This window comes from Caretta caretta, chromosome 1 (genome assembly GCF_965140235.1).
Source record: "Caretta caretta isolate rCarCar2 chromosome 1, rCarCar1.hap1, whole genome shotgun sequence".
NCBI classification, from domain to species: domain Eukaryota; kingdom Metazoa; phylum Chordata; order Testudines; family Cheloniidae; genus Caretta; species Caretta caretta.
Window position 1 is genome coordinate 293,786,808 of NC_134206.1, and position 15,024 is coordinate 293,801,831.

Sequence of the window (15,024 nt, forward strand, 5' to 3'; positions counted from 1 at the left end):
CTAATCAAAACCAGAGAGCGAAAGAGACCAATCCACCCTCCCCAGAATATCCCAATAGTTATGGCACTCGGCTGGGACATTGGGACTCCAGATTCAAATCCCTGCTCTATCTGATTTGGAGCAGAGACTTGAACCCATATTTCCTATATTCCAGTTGAGTGCCCTAACCACTAGTCTATTGGCTATTCTGGGGTGGGTGTCTCTGTCTCTCCTGTTGGAGCTGTTCCACTTTGTATAACTAGTTAACTATTAATTGGAGCAGTGACTTGAGCTTGGTTTTCCCACATCCCAAGTGAGTACCCGAACCACTGGGCTTAGAATCAGTCTCTCTTAATGAACATTTATTTATTTATACAAAGTGGTACAACTCCAACAGGAGAGATTGACCCACCCACACATCTAGAATAGCTAGATGCTTAGAGAACTCACCTGAGATATGGGAGACCTGGCTTCAAGTCCCTGCCCCAGATCAGAGACTTGAACCTAGGTCTTGCACATCCCAGGGGAGGTCTCTAACCACTTGGGTGTGTGCATGTGTCCCCTTGACCCTTCATTAAAAGATTCTGATGTAGAACAGGAAGAAATCTTGAAACTCTTCATGGGAAAAACATTTCCTGCCCTGCTATAGTCTTGTATCCTTCCTTTACTAGCAGCCAGTAGCTTGTATATTGAAAGTCCCAGAGAAGAACTGAACAGGCTTATTAATACTGTGGATGATGAGAGAATCAGTACATAATCTTGAAGTCATGCCACAAGAAAGGCAATGTTTGAGGGAATAGTCAAGAAAAAACTGATTTTGTTAGAGGTGCTGTTTTGGAGTAATAGGGGAGCAGAATACTGTTTTGTAGAAGTCTATGTAGCAGGGATTCTGCCCAGGGTGTGTTTTACTATGCAATGCACTTAGGGAGCCCAATAGCAACATGACAGTCAGTTCTGGTTGTCCGCTCTTCTAGTACATCTAGAGGGCAATCATCAAAACTGATCATGAAGCAATTTATAAGAATCGGTTTAGGAGCCCTGAAGAAGACAGTGTTTTATTACTCTTTAGAAGGCTATAACAGAAAATAATTGCCAAATTACACAAAGCTGACAACACTTTCTATGGAAATCAAGGTGTCTTCTCTCTAGTCAAGAAAACCACAGTCTTTGATAACAGTTTTACTGGAAATCTATCAAGCACTGCATGATAGAAATGTCTTAAAAACTATGACATCTGGCTGCTCACTTGCCTGTCTACATTCCTAGAAAATTAGATGTTCTTTTCAATGGTGATGAGGCATCTGATATGCCAGTACCAAACATATTTGTTTATATAGCCCTATAGTGGATCTGGATGTGAAATAGTTTTCCTGCTCCACAAACATTTTCAAGATTTAGGAAGTTTTTCCCATTCCAAATCAAGACAAAATCAAAATCTTGAAGATTTTTTGAAAATTGAAAATCTGAAAAAAAAATTGAATTCAGATCCATTGAAACATTTTGACTTTGTTACTGTTTTAAAGATTTTGTAATATAATTAGCTTAAACTTCAAAAAGTCATTTTGAACTGGAAAAATATTTTTTTTATTCTAAAAATGTCAAACAGGACATTTTGACAATTTTGAGGCTTTCTCAAAAAATTTGAATCAAGAAATTTATTAAAACTAGTCCCTTCCCACAAAAAGATTGTTTTGAGGAATCATCATGGTTGCTGAAAAAGTTTTATTAAATTCCTCACCAGCTCTACTCAATAACCACACTGTAGATGTGAAGTAGTGAAGATATGAGTAGTAATAATAAAAAACCCTACAAGAGCTGACAAAACATTCCAGTGGATACACACAGTATATACACAACAGCAGACTAACAAGTTATTTAAATTTACTAGAGGAACACTCATTAGTGAAATATGAAAGAATGCCTTCTGTTGTGGCTTGTTGTCCAGCAGCCGCAAACTGAGGATTACTATAATTTAATAGCTAGCTCAGAAGGTTTGCAAAGATCTACATGTACACACACACACCTCTGAAGCTTGCTTATTTCAAACCACCGAGTTTATATTAAGTTTATTAATAATGCTAAATTAAAGCCTAGAGTTCCATATAGAGAAGCACACTGTTCAGCAAGATGTCACTTGTTTCTAACTTTGTAATGCAGAAGTTGCAAAATAAAGCATCATATATGTAATGCACATTTGTCCTTTGAGGTCAGTGTACTGAATCAAAAAATAAATAAGCAAACTATTAATGATATCCATACACAATTTAGAGATGACCAATCAACTATTAACCACAAAACAACATAATCTGCCAGTAGCCAGAGATGTCATCAGATAAAACTAGTCCTGACATCGAAGTTTTACCAATTGTAAGTGTCAGGGTCTGAACAATTAGCAATTTGGGATAAAATTAGCTGAGGTGATATTCACAGGGGGGACTTACCTTTCAGCACCCTGCTGTCTAGTGGATTTCACAACCTTGCGGTAGGCGCTCAGGCTCTCTCTACAATTAATGGGGAGAATTGTACTCCTCAGAATGGGATTCACAAAAGCCAGCAAACTGAGTGGGGAGCTGTCCCATATCCTAGTGCGCACCCCTTTCTCTCCACCCATGAAGACTGCTATGAGGGGAATTCAAGCCTCTGGGCTCTGGATCCCCAGGGTGTTTCAAGCTTCTGGAGCTTGAATGAAGTCCAGCCACTGCCCCAAACTTGGAATCCCGAGGCATAGCCTTAGGGCACAGAGCTTCTTTCTGCCCCCGCTCCCTGAGTATTGGAACCTGTTGTCCAGCCACCTAGCCCTTCTGTGTGCAGGGTTGACTCTGAACTCTCCAGTACTTAAACACACCTCTCCCCCAGAACTCCACCCCAGGCTTATAGTGTCACTCTTGCAGGGGCATGCAGCAGTTGTGAAGCAGGCAACATACACACACTTTGTACAATCTAACACCTTTATGCTATTTACTTAACAATAAAGCACAAGAGAGTACAGATCATACAAAACATCCTAAATGCAATGTCCCTTACTAGCTCACCCTTCCTTTGGGAGTCCTTGGGGGATCTTCCGTGTTCCATCGGGGCAGGCAGGCAGGGTCCTCTGCCCTCTTGCCTACCCTGCTCCCGCAGAAGCCTCCCTTATCTTAATCTGGTGCAAAATGTCTGTTGCCCCCCATCCCTCAGGACTCCATTTATAGTTTCCTGCTGGGGTCACCATTTCTTAAGTTCTGCCTTTAGTAATTTTCTGTTCTTGTCAAACTGCCTCCCCTTCAGACAAGAAGAAGAAGTGTCTTCTGATCACTCACCGTTCTCTCTGACTTGGCAGAGACATGACACAATTCTGCAAACTCAGTGGGGGAATCCACATACATAAACTTTCCATGACAGAATGGTTTCATGATACAATTTCATTGACAATTCTGAAATGGTACAGACAGAACTCCCAATTTATCACACAAAACTGCTGGGTTCTATGCCTGATTCTTTTATATTGTGTGATCTTAGGCAAGTCACTTCACTGGACCTCAGTTTATATGTGTATAAAATGAGTGTAATAATACATGTGTATTTCAGAAGGCTGTGAGGATTAATGGTTTGTAAAGTGCTTTGAGATCCTCATATGAATAGTGCTTGATAAGAGCCAAGTATTATGATTTATACATTGTCTTCTGAAGGATTTAACATGAGGATATTGTCATTTGATTGCTACTGGTTATATACGTTAATGGAACTTGGAACACTTAAATGTTCCATGGAAATTATAGTGCTTTCGATTCTACCGGGTGGTTTTACTTTTGTAAATTCCATCAGTTTTGCAGTCAGTTAGAAAGAGAAAAATGTAAGTGCTTTCAGAAGAGAGAAGCTAAATATGTTGTAAAATTAAAATATTCTGTATTTTACAGGTGTGTGAACCCACCTGAGTCTAACTCATACACCATTGTGGAAAGTTTCCCATCAGACTGTATGCTGTGCATTTATAAATGGCTTATGTTCATGCAAATGGAAAACTCTCTGACTTTTTCTCTTCCCTTGTCCGACCCTTTAGTCTGATGGCACAATTGAACTGAGATAATCAAGGGAATTTCTCTTTGGTTAAGCAGAGGACAATTACCTCTTGCAAAATATTAATTGATAATGCTAGGTCAACTTCCCACTGACTAGGGGATAAGCAGGCAACAGTGTGCGTTGTGGGTGGCTGTTCAGGAATAATACATCACGTTTTAGTTTGAGGGCACAAGAGAATTCAGATTCCAGTGAAACAATAAATTTCCTTTTGTAAAAGAAGGAAACATTTATGTTAGGCCAACATTAAATGGTAAGAATACTAAGCTACTTCCCTCTGATTGGGGATTTACAGGAGGAGCTGACTGTGTGTCAGCTTCTGTCCGGGAATGATACAGTGTAATAATCAGGCTGCTGCCACAAGATAGTTTAGATATCAGTGAAACAAATAAATTTATCCTTGTAAAATTGGGAGATGCTCATCTCAAGGTAAATAGAAAATAAAATAAGTTCTCAAAGGAATTGCAGAAGGTAACAAATGTAGCAGGCAATTGCCTGCTGGAGTCGGACACAATGCTTTTATTTTTTCCTAGTTTTTTCTAGCTGACCAGAGAGATCCGTTTAAATGCAGCCTGCCTCTCTTGAGAAATGATCTCTGAAAATGGCTTCCGCAGAGCTGAACTGTACCGCTTCATCATAACTGTTAGACTCCCCCAGTTAGGAATATGAGAAATGCTTTGTGACTTGCCTCATTTGACACATCCCAATGAACAAGTTTCAAAGGCAAAACACACTATGAATACCAGTCTAAAAAAGTTTGTCACGATCCAAGAGAGAGAGAGGGAAGAGATGCAAAAAGTTCCTATAGACAGTTTGGCAGAGAAAACAATTGACTGTGTTACTTGGATGAGATTCCAGCTTGAACCATGGCTAATTTTGAAGACTTCTGAGGTTCATATCAAACTCTTGATGCCTTGCTAGTAGGTTCTTTGGTTAATCAGCTTTTGCTGTGGAGGAGAGAAAGCGTATAGCATATGATACAGACAATGCAGCGTGTGTACTTTCCTGCTGTTCACCATAATCTGCAAGAAAGCAAAATGTCACTCATGCTAAAAATTACGTGAACCAGATGTACTTCACTTGGGACCACCTACAAAATATTACTGCTTAGTTGCTTAAGCCCTCCCAGGTCGTTGGTATAGAGGGGCCAGATATGATGTTTGTGCTTATCACCAACTCTTCTATTTATACTCTGATTTTATCTCTTCTCTTTCCCCTTTTCTTTCTTTTTTTATCATTTTCTTCCTCTTTATTTAGTTTTCCTTTTATGGTGTTTCTTCTTTCAGCATATTTGCCCCATGTGAATAGTTTCACGTAATTGAGAAAGAAAACTGGTATTTTATGGGTTTTTTTTAACGTAGGCTGTTTATATAGTCAGTGTTTATACACTATTTTTTTCTGTATTTCTAGGGCAAGAAAAGAATTCTATGTGCTCTTTGTGTTAAGCTTTACATGCAAGGATTTGCTTATGTGTATTTCTATTGTACTCAGTTCTTGTAAAAATAAATGAAGCTTTGGGGGAAGGACAGAAGGAAACCTTGCATCTCATGAGGTTATTCGGCTGAGCAATAAATATATTAGACTCTGCTCTTAAATTTCTCTTTTGGAGATAGGCCAATGCATTAAAATGAATTACTATGGTTTAAAGGGAAAGTGGGGTTAAAAAAGGAGAAAGAAGCTGAATTGTTCCCTTCATGGCATCTTTTCCACAATAGTAGGTATTAGCCCTCAGTGTTTTGGCAAACTTAAAAAATGGATAATTACATCCTGCCTTCTCAAATTCCCCTCCAGCTTCTATTTTTCTCTTTCTGACCTGAACTAGTATGCAGATTCTGATATACAACTCACAGACTTTAAGGCCAGAAGGGACCATCATGGTCATCTAGTCTGACCTCCAGCACTTTGCAGGTCACAGAACCTCATCCACCCACTTTTGTAATAGACCTATAACCTCTGGGTGAGTTACCGAAGACCTCAAATCATGATTTAAAGACTTCAAGTTACAGAGCATCCACCATTTACCCTAGTTTAAACCTGCAAGTGACCTTTCCTCCATGTGTCAGAAGAAGGCACCTCCCCTCCCCAGGATTTCTGACGATCTGACTTTGGGGAAAAGTCCTTTTGAACCCCAAATATGGCAATCAGTTGAACCCTGAGCATTTCAGCAAGACCCACAAGCCAGACATCAGGAAAGAATTATTTGTAGTAATTCAGAGCCCTCCCTATCTAGTGTCCCGTCTCCAGCCATTGGGGATATTTTGCTCCTAGCAGTCACAGATCAGCTACATGCCATTGTAGGCAGTCTCATCATATCATCTTCTCCAAAAACTTATCAAGCTCAGTCTGAAACCAGTTACATTTTTTGGCCCCACTGCTCCCCTTTGAAGGCTGTTTCAGAACTTCACTCCTCTGGTGGTTAGAAACCTTTGCCTAATTTCAAGCCTTAACTTCTTGATGGCCAGTTTATATCCATTTGTTTTTGTATTGTTTTTCCATGTATATGGCTATACTAAAATTTGCATTTAGCACAGTGTAAACCATTTGAAGTCTTCCATTGTGTAGAATGCTGCAGCTGGCTGGTATTTCAATTCCCAGCTTTTGCGTAAATCCAACTGTAAGTTTGTGAATTAACACATTGGCAGCAGGTAGTCCAAGGGCTCATGAATTAGTGCTAATGAATTTCACCTGAATTTTTCAAGGAATTCCCTTCCAGCTCCCAGTGCCAGATTTAAACGGGCTGCTGCATGCACTAATTCTCTTCTAGCTGTTGTTGCATGAGTGATGCTGATAAAGGAGTGGATGGAAAGAGAAGGAATGACTTGACATTTGCGGATGATACTAAACTGGGAGGAGTGGTAGATATGCTGGAGGGGAGGGATAGGATACAGAAGGACCTAGACAAATTGGAGGATTGGGCCAAAAGAAATCTGATGAGGTTCAATAAGGATAAGTGCAGGGTCCTGCACTTAGGACGGAAGAACCCAAAGCACAGCTACAGACTAGGGACCGAATGGCTAGGCAGCAGTTCTGCGGAAAAGGACCTAGGGGTGACAGTGGACGAGAAGCTGGATATGAGTCAGCAGTGTGCCCTTGTTGCCAAGAAGGCCAATGGCATTTTGGGATGTATAAGTAGGGGCATAGCGAGCAGATCGAGGGACGTGATCGTTCCCCTCTATTCGACATTGGTGAGGCCTCATCTGGAGTACTGTGTCCAGTTTTGGGCCCCACACTTCAAGAAGGATGTGCATAAATTGGAGAGAGTCCAGCGAAGGGCAACAAAAATGATTAGGGGTCTGGAACACATGAGTTATGAGGAGAGGCTGAGGGAGCTGGGATTGTTTAGCCTGCAGAAGAGAAGAATGAGGGGGGATTTGATAGCTGCTTTCAACTACCTGAAAGGGGGTTCCAAAGAGGATGGCTCTAGACTGTTCTCAATGGTAGCAGATGACAGAACGAGGAGTAATGGTCTCAAGTTGCAGTGGGGGAGGTTTAGATTGGATATTAGGAAAAACTTTTTCACTAAGAGGGTGGTGAAACACTGGAATGCGTTACCTAGGGAGGTGGTAGAATCTCCTTCCTTAGAGGTTTTTAAGGTCAGGCTTGACAAAGCCCTGGCTGGGATGATTTAACTGGGATTTGGTCCTGCTTCGAGCAGGGGGTTGGACTAGATGACCTTCTGGGGTCCCTTCCAACCCTTATATTCTATGATTCTATGATTTATAATAAAGTGTTCTCTACATTTATTAAAAATACTTCTGTGTGTATGCACAGGCCTGTTACCCAGTCTTTCCGTTCTCAGACTATGCAGAAACCCAACAAGTAATAGGGAGACATGGGTTTTGTAATATCAGACAAATAAACACTTGTCTAGGGAACAAATTGTGTTAGCAAAAGCTCAGATAATCTAGAAATAATAATGATTCTGACTATGAGATTAAGACTAATGACATTTGGGGTTCAGATCAATTATTTCAAGTTCCAGAGGAGACAGCGTGCCTGTAAGTATCTCCTGGGACTGAATGTTGTGCATCGCTATGTGGTACATGCAAGGTAAATGCCATCCAGGACTCCACTCACTGAAAACTGATAACCAGTTGTGAATAAGATACCATTCGTTGGCCTTTTGAAATCACTGCACAGAGCAAACAAAAGCTAAGGAGGCACAATGAAGTCAGATAATATCAGAGTATGTTGTCTACATGGGTGACTGCAGTAAATCTAAATCAATTTTAGGTACAACAGAAACATATTTAGTTAATTTTAAAATAATAAAGACGCCTATCCCAGGGCCTAGGCACCCTACCATGGGATCATGGAATAAATACAAGTAAATTAAACCTCAGCAGCATTGAATTCAGTTCTATCAGAACTCAACTGGCCAGCCAGCCAGTCACCTACTTCCTCCACAATCTAGTAAACATACCCTCAGTTCTCTATCAGGTGTCTTTTTCAGCATGTCTGGTAAGTCACCAAATTCAGGCTATTTTGGACCAATGGGTCAGATGTATTGAATACCTGAAGTTATCAATTTAAATGCTCAGAGGTTGTCCCTGGTCCTGCTTTTAAGTTAGGAGGTGTTTCTATTCAGAGTGAAGCTGAATACAGGTGGAGTTGATCAAGCTGAACTTTATTAAACCTTGTGGACTTCTCTGTCTTCCTCTGATCATGATGAAGAGGCTCCATACACCACCTAGGCCTAGCAGCAGTCAGTCTGCAGCCAGACAGCCTACAGTAAGGTGGGTTGAGTTGTGCCTCTCAGTTTGAGGGAGCAGCCTGCTTTGTCTCTCTCTGTGTTTGGTTCCTGTGTGGTAGTGGTCTGAATTATAAGAAATAAAGCAGTGTTACATTGCTACCTTCCAGCAAGAGTATTTATAATTTTTTTATCTAAATTCTATGTGTATATGCTATGAACATAACATGGGAGGAAGTTTCAGAATCTCAGGGCTGTCACAGGCAACACACTTCCAGCCACTCCCTCCCACCATTGTAGTGTGGAGATCCATCTTAAGTGTGTCTGCTGACTGCAGCTGTGGCAATATGGCATGGGGAGAGAGGCAATCCCTCAGATAAACTGGTCCCAGATCATTCAGGGCTTTATATGTCATAACCAACACCTTAAACTTCATCCAGAGACCAATGGACAGCCAACACAGATCCCAGAGCCCCGGAGCCATGTGCTGCCAAAGAGCTGCTGTGCTCTCAAGAAGCGAGCTACTACATTCTGCACCAGCTTCAGTCTCTGAATGGTTTTTAGGTATAACCCCATGAAGAGCACATTGCAGTGTAGTCTAATATTGAGGTGATAGAAGCATGGATAATGGTGGTAAGGTCCACATCCAAAAGGAAAGGTCTCGACCTCTTAGCCAGATGTAAACGACAAAAAGCTGACTAGATTACTGCTGTAGCATCATCAAACAGAAGAGGTTTAAAATCAAATAAGTTGTGGCAAACACATTTCCTCAACTGAAGGGGCTTGTACTATTTCTACCACCTCCTCTGACTGCCTCCAGCCACTGTTGTCACCTCAGTTTTATCTAGGCTGGGCCTCGGCCAGCTGAGATGCTGAACTGCATCATCCAAATCCGATGAGATAGAGACGTGCTCTTGGGTGTCGTCAGCATCCTGAAAAGACCTCCTCCCATGCCTGAGTAATAACTCTTCTAATGACCCCATACACATGTTGAACAGGAGTGGTGACAAAATGGGACACTTTACAGCTCTTTGGGAAGAGGAGCAATTTCCTACAACTACCCATTGAGATCTCTGAGAAAAATAACAATAGCTGAAAACAGCTGACAGGCTGGCTATGATGTCTGAAATAAGTAGAATTTTGAGACAGTTCTTATTCTGGCATATGATAGATCAACATACAAGACACTGATTTATGAATTAACAAATGATGCCTTCAGTTACATCCAATATGGGTTCAGTTGTGACCTCGGTAAGGAGTGGCGCAAAGACACACTAGTGGCTGAGCAGAAGTTTCTGCCTGAGGTATAGAACTTCAGGCAGGCACAATGAGTCTGGGGGTGAAATCCTGGTCTCGCTGGAGTCAGTGATAATCCTATAAGCTTCGTGGTCCCAGGATTTTACTTTCAGAATTCAAAGATTATAATACTGCACCCATCACCATAATATCTGAGCAGCTCACACGTTCCATAAAAATATTCATATCTTACTTGTTACCTTTCTCCATAAAGGGAGCAATCTGCATGTTATGTTTGGATTTTTAAATATTATTTATAACAGAACCAGAAGGATTATTTAGGTTCTAGACTTTGTACCAGAAATGAGAGCACAATAACAAGGCCTGTATTCTAACAACTGTACAAGCATTAATTAGTTATAAATCTTCCTGGTTTTACCTCTTGTGGTGTCTTTGTTTTGGTTTAATATACATATACTGTCAAACCCCGTTTGTCTGTTCTAATTGGGTCTGGGGCCAGATCAGATCATTAAAAACCCGGATCATCCAGAGAATGGGCAAAGAGCTGTCATCCCTGAGCTGCGGGGCTCAGACTTCATCTGAACTCCAAGCCCCACTGCCTGGGTCTGACAATGGGAGCCCCACTGCCCAGAGCTGACAGCCTGAGCTCCAGTTCAGTTAATTGGGAAAGCCAGATAATGGAGGCTCAGATAAACGGGGTTCTACTGTATCTTTAACATCTAGGCTAGTATTCACTGCTGTTGTGTAAAGTAATGGCTGTACAGATGGCAGGCCAATGTTTTCTACAGCAGGTATAATTGTCTAACTGTTACTTTGTGTTCTTTCCATCTTTTGTATCAGTTTGTGTCTCATTATATACTTAGATTGTAAGTTCTTTGGGGCAGGGACCATCTTTCAGGGACCATGACAGGGCCTCTAGGTTATAACACATTACTACTACTACTAAGTACTCTTCTGTCACATGATGAATGGGAAGGTAATGCCCCTTGGAAGGCACTTGGGTATTACAAGGGCATGGCAGTGTCACTATAGATAAGGTTGCATCACGACTTCTGTTTAAAGGTTGATCTTTCTAAATCCTCTCAAATTGACATGCTAAGTCAGATTCCTTTGAAATTTAGGGTGCCTCAGGAAGTGCAGCATAGGGTTAGTGACCCAAATGTGGGGTCATTTGAGCCAGGAGTTCCAGAGATATAAGTCCTGAAATAATAGCCATTTTCCAAATGTTACTAGATGGATTTTGTGTGTGTGTGTGTGCAGAGCTAGAGATCAAACTATTGCTGTGATGCAGGTCAAAATGGTCTCAGTCAGTTTTTATCCAGGGTAGTGCATGGCACCCACCAAGTATTCGGAGGACCAAAATTGTGAACACTATTTAAGGAAATACTCACTTCTTTGGTTGCATAGATGTGCAGTCTGGAAGGAATGCAGTGAAGATGTGCCAATAAAGAAGAAATCCATGAGAGGGTTCTGTGCAGCCCCTTATGCTTATCTGTGTTGTTTGAGGGAATGTGCCAACACCCCGCCACTGACTTTTCTAGTCCAACACTTTGAACACCTGCACAACACCAACTTTGAACACCTGCACAATAGATTTAATAACTAATGTCAGTTGGTTTCTGTTATAACGTGTTTTTATTTTATGGGGAGACACAGCAGAATAGTCAGTAGGCAGTCTCACCAAATGTGTTGTATTGGGTGGGGAGGAGCTGGAGATAGAGGGTGGTTTGTGTGTGTGTTGAGAGGTCAGGACAGGGGAACAAGGAGAAGGGCTATGGCTGTGGAAGGGGTGGGTAATGAAGATGGGTGGTAGGCAACCCTTGGTTTGGTTTTTAAGAAAATCTGTATTTTAATCTGAATTCTCAGGGAGCGGTGCAGGGTTGCAGCAAGTGGTTCCTTCCTGATCTCAGTGCACATTAATGGGGCATTTCCAAAGACCCAGAGTGTGCAGCTCATGTACCTTGACCACTGAAGGAAAAGAAATATGTGCACTGCCAAGGTGGTGAGGGTCGCATTATAAGGTGTTGCCAATGTGTGGATTCTGGATGATTCCTGGCACAAGGTTACAGGACAGCAAAGAGTACACCATGATCTGGGGATTGCTGACTGCAGGCTAATTTGGATTGAGGAGATGGCCTGTACTGGCATTACGTTGTGCACACTTTGCAAAGTCTAACTAGTGACTACGGTACATTGTGGTGATTCACTTGGGTAGAAATGATCTGGCCTCATTCCTGATTTACACCTCATGCAACGTATGAGAGCAGATTTGAACTACCTCAGAGATTTATGTCCAGGAGTTGTGATTAGTTTTCTTTGATTTGGCTGGGTGTCTAAATAATTGTTACCGTGACCATATGAATGCTATTAACAAGAGCCAGAAGAACATTAATGAGAAAATTGGAAGGTTCATGGCTGACCAGGAAATGCGTATTGTATGGCAAGCTGACACCTTGCTGTCTTTCAGAGATGGGGTACATGTGTTAGACAGGGGTAAGAGGATCTTTCTCTCAAACATAAAGCAATCAGTAATTTGGAACAGAAATCTTGCCTGTGATTTCTCTTGTTGGCCCTGCCACAAACTCCACCTGCCAACCATTCTGAAACATGGTCCAGGTATTGTATGTGAGTTGGGTTATAGCATGGGGGTGGGAAGTAACTGCAATAGAAACATTTATATGTCAGAGCGTGAAGACTTCAGGGAGATACATTTCCTGCTTGTGATGAATGGGGGTGGAGATAGGGTTGGGTACAGTAGTGGCGATGTGGCCAGGTTGGAGTGGGGAATGCAGTGAATGGGTCGGGGTGGTATGGCTGGAGAGGTGTGCCAAAGCAGAGCTGCTTGGGGAGAGGAGAGCTGGTTGGCCTGATATGCAAACTGTGGGACAGGATCTGTACAACTGCCTAAATGATTGCTAACCTCCTACCAACAACATATTTTTTCCTGTTATATAAAAAAATAGGAAATCCAATGGCAAAAACTACATTAATGCAGAGTTAAGGTTGCTTATTGGTGTGTCATCCCCTTGCAGAATGCTGAGTGGAGTAAAACTGAAACTTGTGAAAGCCAGGAAATGACCAGTTAACTGCTATTTTCCAGCAATGCCCCAGTATCCCCCATTAGCACACATACCTCTACTCTGCCCATCCTACGGATGCTGAAATGTACAAGCTCTTCATCACCTTTTACAACCCATTCACTCTCATTCTCAGCATTTCATCTAACACTCTTAAAGGACAAAAGGGAGAGCAAGAAAGGTTGCCCATGCCACCTTCCCTGTACTCTTTTCAAGCAATGCCTCACTATGCACATAGCATACACTCGCTCTGGCCCTTGGCACCAGGGCTTTGGAGCTTTGCTCCGGCTCTGCTCCAGCTCCCGGCAAAAACCTGCAGCTCCACTGCTCCGGAGCTGCTCCGCGCTCCAGTTCCAGGCTCCGCTCCAAAGCCCTGCTTGGAACTATAAGATTCAAGAGATTCCAGATCCTGGCATATAGTCACAAATTTATCCAACTCTTCAGAAAGAATATCAGACATGTATAACTTCAGAATCACTGCACAACCCTTTTATAACCCCTTACCCTTCCTCACAGAATACCATTTCAACTTACACTTTCACTTAACCATCATTAAAGTATTAGAATATTGTTGTATCCCAGCTCCCTACTGACAATACCCTTTGTAATAAAACCCGGTGCCGACCAAATATATATTGTATACAGTTCTTCATTGAAATGATGCATACTGTATCCTGAACCTTCAGCACATGCAACAATTCCCTTTGGTGTCTCACATCAGAGGGTGCAAAACATAGATCTCCTCATCTTCATCCTCATCTCCTTTACCAAGAGGGCCCAACTTCTGCCTCCATCTTTTAGTGTAAGTCACCTACCACACTGACTGCACCTGGAGTGTATGCAAATATTTCCCATTGGCTACTGCCAGCTTCAGTGGAACAGATAGAAGATGGCATGGGCAACCTTTTTTCTTCCCCTCCTTTTCATCCTTTAATAGTGTTGGATGGAGTCCTGTAGGTTAGAATAAATGGATTTTAAAAGGAGGAGAACAACTTGTACATTTCAGAAACTGTGGGGTTGGTTGACTAAAGGTATGTGTGTTAATGGGTCATATTGGGACACTGCTGAAGGAGGTCAGAGTTAAGGTTGCATCAACTTTAACTGTGTATTTCCTAGTTTTCAGATGTTTGAATTTTGCTCAACTCAGCGTTCTGCAATGGGACAACATACCAGCAAGCAACCTTAACTCTGTGTTAACATAGGTTTTTCACCATTGCTTTTCCTGTGTAGTTTTGAACCTGCAGAGCTTCTCCCCATGACAATGCAACCCTAACTACCTCGTTTTCCAAAATATGTCATCAATTGCCTTTTAAACAACCATGCCAAAAAGTTTTATGGAACAGTGAAACAATTTGAAGTATTCTGTGTCCTATTTTAATAGGATTTTTAGGTTTGTTTAGTTGATGGGGCACAGTTTGGAAAAGGGAACATCTTGTTAAGGCCTGTCAACATTTGGAACGCAAACGTTAGCACCTGTTCACATCTTTTTGTAAACATGTTGGATATAATTACAATACCATATGTTACCAATGGTTGACATAATATGATTAATATACAGTACTAGTGCCAGTCTTATCGCACCACTCAAGTGTTATGTAGCACTTAGCAACATTTCACTAAACGTTGACAGTCTGCTTATTGCCTCTAAGACATTTAAAACTGAAAAAGAAAATACATGATCATTTGGTAAAATGATCTTTTTACTATTTTTTATTTTTTACATAACTGGGGTCAAGAACTGCAATTGTTTTCCCACTGCTGAATTCCCCCACCCTGTTTTTAGAGTCCAAGAGTAAGTAAGCTCAAACTGTCAATGATTTGATGCTCACAAATCACTTTTGTCTGGTATCAGTCAGGCTGCCAGCTCCTGGTGACTATTTGATCACTAAAACTACTCGTGTAAATGTACTTATCTTTATGATTACCTTTCCCTCACCCCACCTGTGTGTGTGTTTATCCACCTGT